This window comes from Triticum dicoccoides, chromosome 2A (genome assembly GCF_002162155.2).
Source record: "Triticum dicoccoides isolate Atlit2015 ecotype Zavitan chromosome 2A, WEW_v2.0, whole genome shotgun sequence".
NCBI lineage: Eukaryota > Viridiplantae > Streptophyta > Magnoliopsida > Poales > Poaceae > Triticum > Triticum dicoccoides.
In genome coordinates, this window is record NC_041382.1 from 156,913,615 (window position 1) to 156,925,886 (window position 12,272).

The following is a 12,272-nucleotide window of genomic DNA, read 5'->3' on the forward strand; positions in this document are numbered from 1 at the left end:
CAAATGAATTTTTCGATCTTGTGCCTAAAAGTTTGATAATTACCAAAAAGAAAAGAGATCTCTAAGAAAGGTAGATGCCTCATTTAAGAATTGCCTTCCAAAGATGGCAATACCTAGATCTATCCTCGCTTTTATGCCTAGCTAGGGGCGTTAAACGATAGCGCTTGTTGGGAGGCAACCCAATTTTATTTTTTTATTTTTTGTGTTTTTCTTCTGTTAGGGAATAAATAACCCATCTACCCTCTGTTTGGATGTGGTTTTGTGTTTTAATTAGTGTTTGTGCCAAGCTAAACCTATTGGATCTTCTTGGATGATAGTTATTTGATCTTGCTGTAATTTCCAGAAACTTTGCGTTCAGTGCCAAAATTACTAAAAATCATAAGAACGTGATAAAATACTGATTCCAATTGATGCTGATCAATAAACAAATTATCTAGGTCTTATAATTTTGGTAGATTTTTTGGAGTTCCAGAATTTGGCATTAGTTACAGATTACTACAGACTGTTCTATTTTTGACAGATTCTGTTTTTCGTGTGTTGTTTGCTTATTTTGATGAATCTATGGTTAGTAAAATAGTTTATAATCCATATAGAAGTTGTAATACATTAGGTTTAACACCAAAATAAATTAAGAGTGAGTTCATTACAGTACCTTGAAGTGGTTTTATGTTTTCTTTCTCTAACGGAGCTCACGATATTTCTATTGAGATTTGTGTTGTGAAGTTTTCAAGTTTTGGGTGAGTTCTTTTGATGGATTATGTAACAAGGAGTGGCAAGAGCCTAAGATTGGGGATGCCCATGTCACCCCCAAGATAATCCAAGGAGACCAAAAAGTCAAAGCTTGGGGATGCCCCGGAAGGCATCCCCTCTTTCGTCCACTTCCATCGGTAATTTACTTGGAGCTATTTTTTTATTCACCAACATGATATGTGTTTTGCTTGGAGCGTCTTGTATTATTTGTGTCTTTGTTTGTTAGTATTCTACAATCATCCTTGATGTCCACACCTTTTGAGAGAGCCATACTTGAATTGAAATTTGATAGAATACTCTATGTGCTTCACTTATATCTTTTGAGCTATGTAGTTTTGCTCTACGTGCTTCACTTATATCTTTTGAGCGTTATAATTTTGCTCTACGTGCTTCACTTAGATCTTTTAGAGCACGGTGGTGGTTTGTTTTAAAGAAACTATTGATCTCTCATGCTTCACTTAAATTATTTTGAGAGTCTCAATAGCATGGTAATTTGCTTAATATAAATATGCTTGGTGTTCAAGATATGTGAAATTTTCTTTTGAGTGTGTTGAATACTAAGTAAAGATTGAAGCATGATAATTGCTTTGAGATATGGAGGTGATAATATTAGAGTTATGCTAGTTTAGTAGTTGTGAATTTAAAGGATACTTGTGTTAAAGTTTGTTATTCTCGTAGCATGCACGTATGGTGAACCGTTATGTGATGAAGTCGGATCATAATTTATTTATTGATTGTCTTCCTTATGAGTGGCGGTCGGGGATGAGCGATGGTCTTTTCCTACAAATCTATCCCCCTAGGAGCATGCGCGTAATACTTTGCTTTGATAACTTCTAGATTTTTGCAATAAGTATATGAGTTCCTTATGACTAATGTTGAGTCCATGGATTATATGCACTTTTTCCCATCCTTCCACCATTGCTAGCCTCTCTAATACCGCGCACCTTTCACCGGTATCATACATCCACCATATACCTTCCTCAAAACAGCCACCATACCTACCTATCATGGCATTTCCATAGCCATTCCGAGATATATTGCCATGCAACTTTCCACCGTTCCATTTATTATGACACGCTCCATCATTGTCATATAGCTAGCATGATCATGTAGTTGACATCGTATTTGTGGCAAAGCCACCATTCATAATTCTTTCATACATGTCACTCTTGATTCATTGCATATCCCGGTACACCGCCGGAGGCATTCATATAGAGTCATATTTGTTCTAAGTATCGAGTTGTAATTGTTGAGTTGTAAGAAAAATAAAAGTGTGATGATCATCATTTTCTAGAGCATTGTCCCAAGTGAGGAAAGGATGATGGAGACTATGATTCCCCCATAAGTCGGGATGAGACTCTGGACGAAAAAAAGAGGCCATAAAAAAAGAGAGAAAAGGCCCAAATAAAAAAATGAGAGAAAAAGAGAGAAGGGACAATGTTACTATCCTTTTACCACACTTGTGCTTCAAAGTAGCACCATGATCTTCATGATAGAGAGTCTCTAGTTATGTCACTTTCATATACTAGTGGGAATTTTTCACTATAGAACTTGGCTTGTAGATTCCAATGATGGGCTTCCTCAAATTGCCCTAGGTCTTCGTGAGCAAGCGAGTTGGATGCACACCCACTTAGTTTTTTTGATGAGCTTTCATATACTTATAGCTCTAGTGCATCCGTTGCATGGCAATCCCTACTCACTCACATTGATATCTATTGATGGGCATCTCCATAGCCCGTTGATACGCCTAGTTGATGTGAGACTATCTTCCCCTCTTTTTGTCTTCTCCACAACCACCCTTCTATTCCACATAGTGCTATGTCCATGGCTCACGCTCATGTATTGCATGAAGATTGAGAAAGTTCTGAAAAAGTTAGAGTATGAAACAATTTCTTGGCTTGTCATCGGGGTTGTGCATGATTTAAATACTTTGTGTGGTGAAGATAGAGCATAGCCATACTATATGATTTTGTAGGGATAAATTTCTTTGGCCATGTTATTTTGAGAAGACATAATTACTTTATTAGTATGCTTGAAGTGTTATTATTCTTTATGTCAATATGAAATTTTGTCTTGAATATTTCTAATATGAATATCCATACCACAATTAAGAAATTTTGCATTGCAATTATGCCAAGTAGCACTCCGCATCAAAAATTCTCTTTTTATCATTTACCTACTCGAGGACGAGCAGGAATCAAGCTTGGGGATGTCTGATACGTCTCCAACGTATCTATAATTTTTGATTGCTCCATGCTATATTATCTACTGTTTTGGACTATATTGGGCTTTATTTTCCACTTTTATATTATTTTTGGGACTAACCTATTAACCGGAGGCCCAACCCAGAATTGTTGTTTTTTGCCTATTTCAGTGTTTCGAAGAAACATAATATCAAATGGAGTCCAAATAGAAAAATCCTTTTTGGAACGTGATTTTCTTCTCGGATAAGACCCAGGAGACTTGGACCCTACTCCAAGAAGTACCGGAGGCGGTCACGAGGGTAGGGGGCGCCCCCCCCTACAGGGCACGCCCCCTGCCTTGTGGGCCCCTCGGTGCTCCACCGACGTACTCCTTCCTCCTATATATACCCACGTACCCCCAAACGATCAGAAGAGGAGCCAAAAACCTAATTCCACCGCCGCAACTTTCTGTATCCACGAGATCCCACCTTGGGGCCTATTCTGGAGCTCCGCCAGAGAGGGTCGTCATCACGGAGGGCTTCTACATCATCATAGCCCCTCCGATGAAGTGTGAGTAGTTTACCTCAGACCTTCGGGTCCATAGTTAGTAGCTAGATGGCTTCTTCACTCTTTTTGAATCTCAATACAATGTTCTCCCCCTCTCTTGTGGAGATCTATTCGATGTAATCTTCTTCTTTTGCGGTGTGTTTGTTGAGACCGATGAATTGTCGGTTTATGATCAAGTCTATCTATGAACAATATTTGAATCTTCTCTGAATTCTTTTATGTATGATTGGTTATCTTTGCAAGTCTCTTCAAATTATCCGTTTGGTTTGGCCAACTAGATTGGTAGTTCTTGCCATGGGAGAAGTGCTTAGCTTTGGGTTCGATCTTGCGGTGTTCTTTCCCAGTGACAGAAGGGGCAGCAAGACACGTATTGTATCGTTGCCATCGAGGATAACAAGATGGGGTTTATTTCATATTGCATGAATTTATCTCTCTACATCATGTCATCTTGCTTAAAGCGTTACTTTGTTTTTAACTTAATACTCTAGATGCATGCTGGATAGCGGTCGATGAGTGGAGTAATAGTAGTAGATGCAGAATCGTTTCGATCTACTTGTCACGGACGTGATGCCTATATACATGATCATGCCTAGATATTCTCATAACTATGCTCAATTCTGTCAATTGCTCAACAGTAATTTGTTCACCCACCGTAGAAAACTTATGCTCTCGAGAGAAGCCACTAGTGAAACCTATGGCCCCCAGGTCTATTCTCATCATATCAATCTCCATCACTTTAATCTTGTTTTGTTTTTACTTTGCCTTTTACTTTTCACTTTGCATCTTTATATCAAAAATACCAAAAATATTATCTATCGGATATCACTTCCGTAAGTGACCGTGAAGGGATTGACAACCCCTAATCGCGTTGGTTGCGTTGAGCTCTTTGTGTTGTGTAGGTACGAGGGACTTGCGCGTGGCCTCCTACTGGATTGATACCTTGGTTCTCAAAAACTGAGGGAAATACTTACGCTACTCTGCTGCATCATCCCTTCCTCTTCGGGGAAAACCAACGCAAGCTCAAGACGTAGCATTTGGCACATACAAATTTACTTGGAATAGTAGGTAGATACCGTATATAGGTAGGTATGGTGGACTCATATGGAATAACTTTGAGGGTTTATGGGATTGGATGCACAAGCAGTATTCCAGCTTAGTACAGGTGAAGGCTAGAAAGAGACTAGGAAGCGACCAGCTAGAGAGCGACAACAGTCATGAACATGCATTAAAATTAATAAACACCGAATGCAAGCATGAGTAGAATATAATCCACCATGAACATAAATATCATGAAGGATATGTTGATTTTGTTTCAACTACATGTGTGAACATGTGCCAAGTCAAGTCACTTAAATCATTCAGAGGAGGATACCACCCTATCATACCACATCACAACCATTTTAATAGCATGTTGGCACGCAAGGTAAACCAATATAAGCTCCTAACCAATCAAGCATGGCACAAGAAATTATGATCTCTAGTTGTCATTGCAAGCATGTTTATTCATAATAGGCTGAATCAGGAACGATGAACTAATCATATTTACACAAACAAAAGAGTTCGAGTTCATACCAGCTTTTATCATCTCAATCAGTCCATCATATATCTTCATAATTGCCTTTCACTTGCACAACCGAATGATGTGAATAATAATAATAGTGCGCGTGCATTGGACTAAGCTGGAATCTGCAAGCATTCAATAAACAGGAGAAGACAAGGCAATATGGGCTCTTTTGTCAAATCAACAATTATGCATATAAGAGCCACTTCAACAATTTAATCATGGTCTTCTGATATCGACCCCCAAAGAAAAGAAAAGAAATAAAACTATTTACACGGGAAATCTCCCAACAAGCAAAAGAAGAACAGGAAATCTCTTTGGGTTTTATTTTTAATTACTACTACAAGCATGGAAATTAAAACTAGCTAAAAGCTACAACTATTTTTTTTTGGTTTTTCTTAAGGTTTATTAAACACACAAGAAGAAAGCATAAAAAGGAAATAAACTAGCATGGATGATACAATGAAAAAGTATGAGCACAAACATCTAGCAATGAGTGTGTGAACATAAATGTAATGTCGGTGGGAAATACGTACTCCCCCAAGTTTAGGCTTTTGGCCTAAGTTGGTCTATGGCCACGGCTGGCCTAGTGGATATCCATAATAATAGTTGGGGTCGTACTGAGATGCAGTGGCTATTGCCTCCTGAGGTGCAGCGTGGCTACGAGCGGCCTCCTCCCTCCTCTCGTACTCATCTGCCTCCTCTCTGGTAATAACATATCTTCCTTTTGCCTGATAATCAAAGAAGGCAGGAGCAGGGAGAGTAATATGGACAGCACGCTGTCTGTCAAAGATTAGTCGATACTGGAGAGGTGATTCACTCCTCTCAACAAACTGGTGGTGAACCATAGTATTAAAATCTAGGTAAGCGGGAGGCAATTCAATATCATCCTCACGTATGGTTACACCGAGAAAATCAGCTAAGCGGGTTGCATAAATTCCACTGAAGAAATCTCCATTAAATCTATTATTATGCAACCTACGTGCAACAATGGCTCCCAAATTATAGGATTTGTCTCCTAACACAACACTCCTAAGAATATTGAGGTCAGGGACACACATATGACATGCTTCATCTTTACCATTTATGTACCTACCTATGAAGAGAGCAAAATAATGTATAGCAGGAAAGTGAATGCTCCCTATGGTAGCTTGTGTTATATCTCTAGATTCCCCCACAGTTATGCTAACAAGAAAATCTCTAGATTCAGATTTGCGGGGTTCACTAGCACTAACCCATTGTGGAAGTTTGCAAGCAGTGGTAAAATCCTCTAAGTCCATAGTATAAGATTTTTCATAGAGATCAAACAGGACAGTTGGAGAGTTACGTGAAGATGAAAATTCAAACCTCCTCACAAAGGTACTGGTGAGATAGTGGTACTGGAGGCACTTTTCTTCCTCGAAGCTCACAAGATCAGCGTTACGTAAATATGCGTTAAATTCTTCCTTAATTCCCGCTCGATCCATAAAGTTTTCCGAAGGCCATTCACAAGGACACACTGGAGCGTCTCTTGGTGGCTCTTCATCAGCATCACGCATTGCAAGCCTGGGCCCTTGCTTCCTTGAAGAACCGCCTTGGTACATTTTCCTAAGCATATTTCTTCCTCTGAAAAAATTCTTAAATTTTTAGTAACTTCAAAATAAAAGTGAACCAAACTCAACAAAATTGATAGCAACTACTCCTACAAGTGCCTAGAGCCTATATCATGCATCAAAACTACTTGGAACCATATAGATTTGACATGCAAGCTCAAGAACATGGTCACCTAGGCAGCACAAATTTGCAATGAATAAATCACTAGAACAAAAACTAATTGGACCAATGGAGGAGTCATATACCAAGGAACAATCTCCCCAAGCAGTTTTGTGAGAGGTGCTTTGAGCAAGGAGATCGAAAATGGCAGCAAAATGAGCTTGGACTCGGGTTTGAGCTGGATATTCGTGTTTGTGGGAGGAAGAAGGAGTGTGTGGGTGCAAGGATAAGTGGAGGAGGGCCACCATGGGCCCACGAGGCAGGGGGCGCGCCCAGGGGGTAGGGCGCGCCCTTGACCCTCGTGGCCAGGTGCCAGCTCCTCCTACTGTGTTCTCAGTGCCAAATATTCTCAAATATTCTAGAAAAAAAATCATATTTAAATTTCAGGCCATTTGGAGAACTTTATTTTCGGGGTATTTTTATATTGCATGGATAATTCAGATAACAAATGGAAAATACTTATTTTTATTTTATTTAATATAAATAACAGAAAGTAAAAAGAGGGTTCAGCGAGTTGTGCCTTCTAGTTTCATCCATCTCATGCTCATCAAAAGGAATCCACTAACAAGGTTGATCAAGTCTTGTTAATGAACTCATTCTGAATAACATGGAACCGGATAAATATCGAATAACACTATGTTACCTCAATGGGGATATGCACATCCCCAATAATAAGAATATCATATTTCTACTTGACAGTAGGAAGAGGGAATTCAAAACCTCCAAATATAATCGATGCAATTTTTCCAATAGAGTTGATACTGTGAACTTGAGGTTGTTTCCTCGGAAAGTGTACCGTATGCTCATTACCATTAACATGAAAAGTTACATTGCCTTTAGTGAAATCAATAACAGCCCCTGCAGTATTCAAAAAGGGTCTTCCAAGAATAATAGACATACTATCATCCTCGGGAATATCAAGGATAACAAAGTCCGTTAAAATAGTAACGTTTGCAACTACAACAGAAACATCCTCACAAATACCGACAGGTATAGCAGTTGATTTATCAGCCATTTACAAAGATATTTCAGTAGGTGTCAACTTATTCAAATCAAGTGTACGATATAAATAGAGAGGCATAACACTAACACCGGCTCCAAGATCACATAAAGCAGTTTTAACATAGTTTCTTTTAATGGAGCATGGTATAGTGGGTACTCCTGGATCTCCAAGTTTCTTAGGTATTCAACATTTAAAAGTATAATTAGCAAGCATGGTGGAAATTTCAACTTCCGATATCTTTCTCTTATTTGTAACAATTTCTTTCATGTACTTAGCATAAGGATTCATTTTGAGCATATCAGTTAACCGCATACGCAAAAAGATAGGTCCAATCATTTCAGCAAAGCGCTCAAAATCCTCATCATCCTTTTTCTTGGATGGTATGGGAGGAAAAGGCATGGGTTTTTGAACCCATGGTTCTCTTTCTTTATCATGTTTCCTAGCAACAAAATCTTTCTTATCATAACATTGATTCTTTGATTGTGGGTTATCAAGATCAATAGCAGGTTCAATTTCTATATCATTATCATTACTAGGTTGAGCATCATCATGAAAATTATCATTAGCATTATCACTAGTTTCAGGTTCATTACCAGATTGTGTTTCAGCATCATAAATAGAAATATCATTTGGATTCTCAGGTGTTTCAGCAATAGGTTCTCTAGAAGCATGCAAAGTCCTATCATTTTTCTTTTTCTTCCTTTTAGAAGGACTAGGTGCATCTATATTATTTCTCTGAGAATCTTGCTCAATTCTCTTAGGGTGGCCTTCAAGATACAGAGGTTCCAGAGTCATTCTACCAGTTCTAGTAGCCACTCTAACAGCATAGTCATTATTCTTACTATTCAATTCATTGAGTAAATCATTTTGAGCTTTAAGTACTTGTTCTACTTGAGTGGTAACCATAGAAGCATGTTTACTAATAAGTTTAAGTTCACCTTTGACATTAGCCATATAATCACCCAAGTGTTCAAGCATATTTGAATTGTATTTCAATTGTCTACCAAAATAAGCATTAAAGTCTTCTTGCTTAGCCATAAATTTATCAAACTCATCTAAGCATGGGCTAGCAAACTTGGTAAATGGGATTTCAGCTTTATCATATCTATAGAGAGAATTTACCTTTACTACCTGTGTCGGGTTATCAAGACCATGAGTTTCTTCAATAGGTGAAAGATTAAGATCATATGTTTCTTCAATAGGCGGTAAATTAAGACCGTGTATTTCTTCAATAGGAGGTAAATTCTTAACATCTTCAGCTTTAATACCTTTTTCCTTCATAGATTTCTTTGCCTCTTGCATATCTTCAGGACTGAGAAATAGAACACCTCTCTTCTTTGGAGTTGGTTTAGGAATAGGCTCAGGAGGTGTCCAATTATTTTCATTTATCAACATATTATTCAATAGAATTTCAGCTTCATCCGGTGTTCTTTCCCTGAAAACAGAACCAGCACAACTATCCAGGTAATCTCTAGAAGCATCGGTTAGTCTATTATAAAAGATATCAAGTATTTCATTTTTCTTAAGAGGGTGATCAGGCAAAGCATTAAGTAATTGGAGAAGCCTCCCCCAAGCTTGTGGGAGACTCTCTTCTTCAATTTGCACAAAATTATATATATCCCTCAAAGCAGCTTATTTCTTATGAGCAGGGAAATATTTAGCAGAGAAGTAATAAATCATATCCTGGGGACTACGCACACAACCAGGATCAAGAGAATTAAACCATATCTTAGCATCACCCTTTAATGAGAACAGAAATATTTTAAGGACATAAAAGTAGCGAGTTCTCTCATCATTAGTGAACAGGGTGGCTATATCATTTAATTTAGTAAGATGTGCCACAACAGTTTCAGATTCATAGCCATGAAAAGGATCAGATTCAACCAAAGTAATTATATTAGGATCAACAGAGAATTCATAATCCTTATCAGTAACACAGATAGGTGAAGTAGCAAAAGCAGGGCCATGTTTCATTCTAGCATTAAGGGATTGCTGCTTCCATTTAGCTAATAGTTTCTTAAGATCACTTATATCATTACAAGCAAGAATAGCTCTAGCAGATTCTTCATCCAGAACATAACCCCCAGGAACAACTAGCAATTCATAAGTATTAGGGGGAGAGTCTTCATCATCACTATCTTCAATATAATCAGTTTCAATAATTTCATTCTCTCTAAGCCTAGCAAGTTGTTCATCAAGAAATTCACCAAGTGGCACAGTAGTATCAAGCATAGAAGTAGTTTCATCATAAGTATCATGCATAGCAGAAGTGGCATCATCAATAACATGCGACATATCAGAACGAATAGCAGAAGCAAGTTTAGGTGTCGCAAGCTTACTCAAAACAGAAGGTGAATCAAGTGCAGAGCTAGATGGCAGTTCCTTACCTCCCCTCGTAGTTGAGGGATAAAACTTAGTTTTTGGATCTCTCAAGTTCTTCATAATGATAAGCAGATATAAATCCCAAGTGACTCAAAGAATAGAGTTATGCTCCCCGGCAACGGCGCCAGAAAATAGTCTTGATAACCCACAAGTATAGGGGGTCGCAACAGTTTTTGAGGGTAGAGTATTCAACCCAAATTTATTGATTCGACACAAGGGGAGCCAAAGAATATTCTCAAGTATTAGCAGCTGAGTTGTCAATTCAACCACACCTGGAAACTTAATATCTGCAGCAAAGTGTTTAGTAGCAAAGTAATATGATAGTAGTGGTAATGGTAGCAAAAGGTAATGATAGTAAAAGTAATGTTTTTGGTATTTTGTAGTGATTGTAACAGTAGCAACGGAAAAGTAAATAAGCGAAGAACAATATATGGAAAGCTCATAGGAAATGGATCAGTGATGGAGAATTATGCCGGATGCGGTTCATCATGTAAAAATCATAACCTAGGGTGACACAGAACTAGCTCCAATTCATCAATGTAATGTAGGCATGTATTCCGAATATAGTCATACGTGCTTATGGAAAAGAACTTGCATGACATCTTTTGTCCTACCCTCCCGTGGCAGCGGGGTCCTAGTGGAAACTAAGGGATATTAATGCCTCCTTTTAATAGAGTATCGGACCTAAGCATTAACACATAGTGAATACACGAACTCCTCAAACCACGGTCATCACCGGTAAGTATCCCGATTATTGTCACTTCGGGGTTAACGGATCATAACACATAATACGTGACTATAGACTTGCAAGATAGGATCAAGAACTCTCATATATTGATGAAAACATAATAGGTTCAGATATGAAATCATGGCTGAGGGAGTCCTGGATTAGGGGGTGTCCGGATGGCCGGACTATAGCTTCGGCCGGACTCCTGGACTATGAAGACACAAGATTGAAGACTTCGTCCCATGTCCGGAAGGGACTTTCCTTGGCGTGGAAGGCAAGCTTGGCAATACGGATATGTAGATCTCCTACCATTGTAACCGACTCTGTGTAACCCTAGCCCTCTCCGGTGTCTATATAAATCGGAGAGTTTTAGTCCATAGGACGAACAACAATCATACCATAGGCTAGCTTCTAGGGTTTAGCCTCTCTGATATCGTGGTAGATCTGCTCTTGTACTACCCATATCATCAATATTAATCAAGCAGGACATAGGGTTTTACCTCCATCAAGAGGGCCCGAACCTGGGTAAAACATCGTGTCCCCTGCCTCCTGTTACCATCCGGCCTAGACGCACAGTTCGGGACCCCCTACCCGAGATCCGCCGGTTTTGACACCGACATTGGTGCTTCCATTGAGAGTTCCTCTGTGTCGTCACTTTTAGGCCCGATGGCTTCTCCGATCATCAACAGCGATGCGATCCAGGGTGAGACTTTTCTCCCCGGGCAGATCTTCGTATTCGGCAGCTTTGCACTGCGGGCCAATTCGCTTGGTCATCTGGAGTAGATCGAAAGCTACGCCCCTGGCCATCAGGTCAGATTTGGAAGTTTGAACTATATGGCCGACATCCACGGAGACTTGATCTTCGATGGATTCGAGCCACAGCCGAGTGCGCCACACTGTCACGATGGGCATGATTTAGCTCTGCCGCTGAACAGTGCCTTGGAGGCTGCACCCGTGTCCGCACTGACCCCTAGCTTGGAGCCGATTACACCAACCGAGGATGGGTGGTTAGACACCGCCTCGGGGGCTGCAATCCCTATGGCAATCGAGCCGAACACCAGCCCTATTCTCTGCGAAGCCCGTGACTCCAAGGAGCCGGACTCCTCTCCGGACTCCGAGCCCTCTGCGCCCCGACCGATCGAACCCGATTGGGCGCTGATCATGGAGTTCACCGCCGCAGACATCTTCCGGCACTCGCCCTTCGGCGATATTCTGGATTCACTAAAGTCTCTCTCTTTGTCAGGAGAGCCCTGGCCGGACTATGGTCGGCAAGGTTGGGATGCGGATGATGAAGAAATTCAAAGCCCACCCACCACCCACTTCGTAGCCACTGTCGATGATTTAACC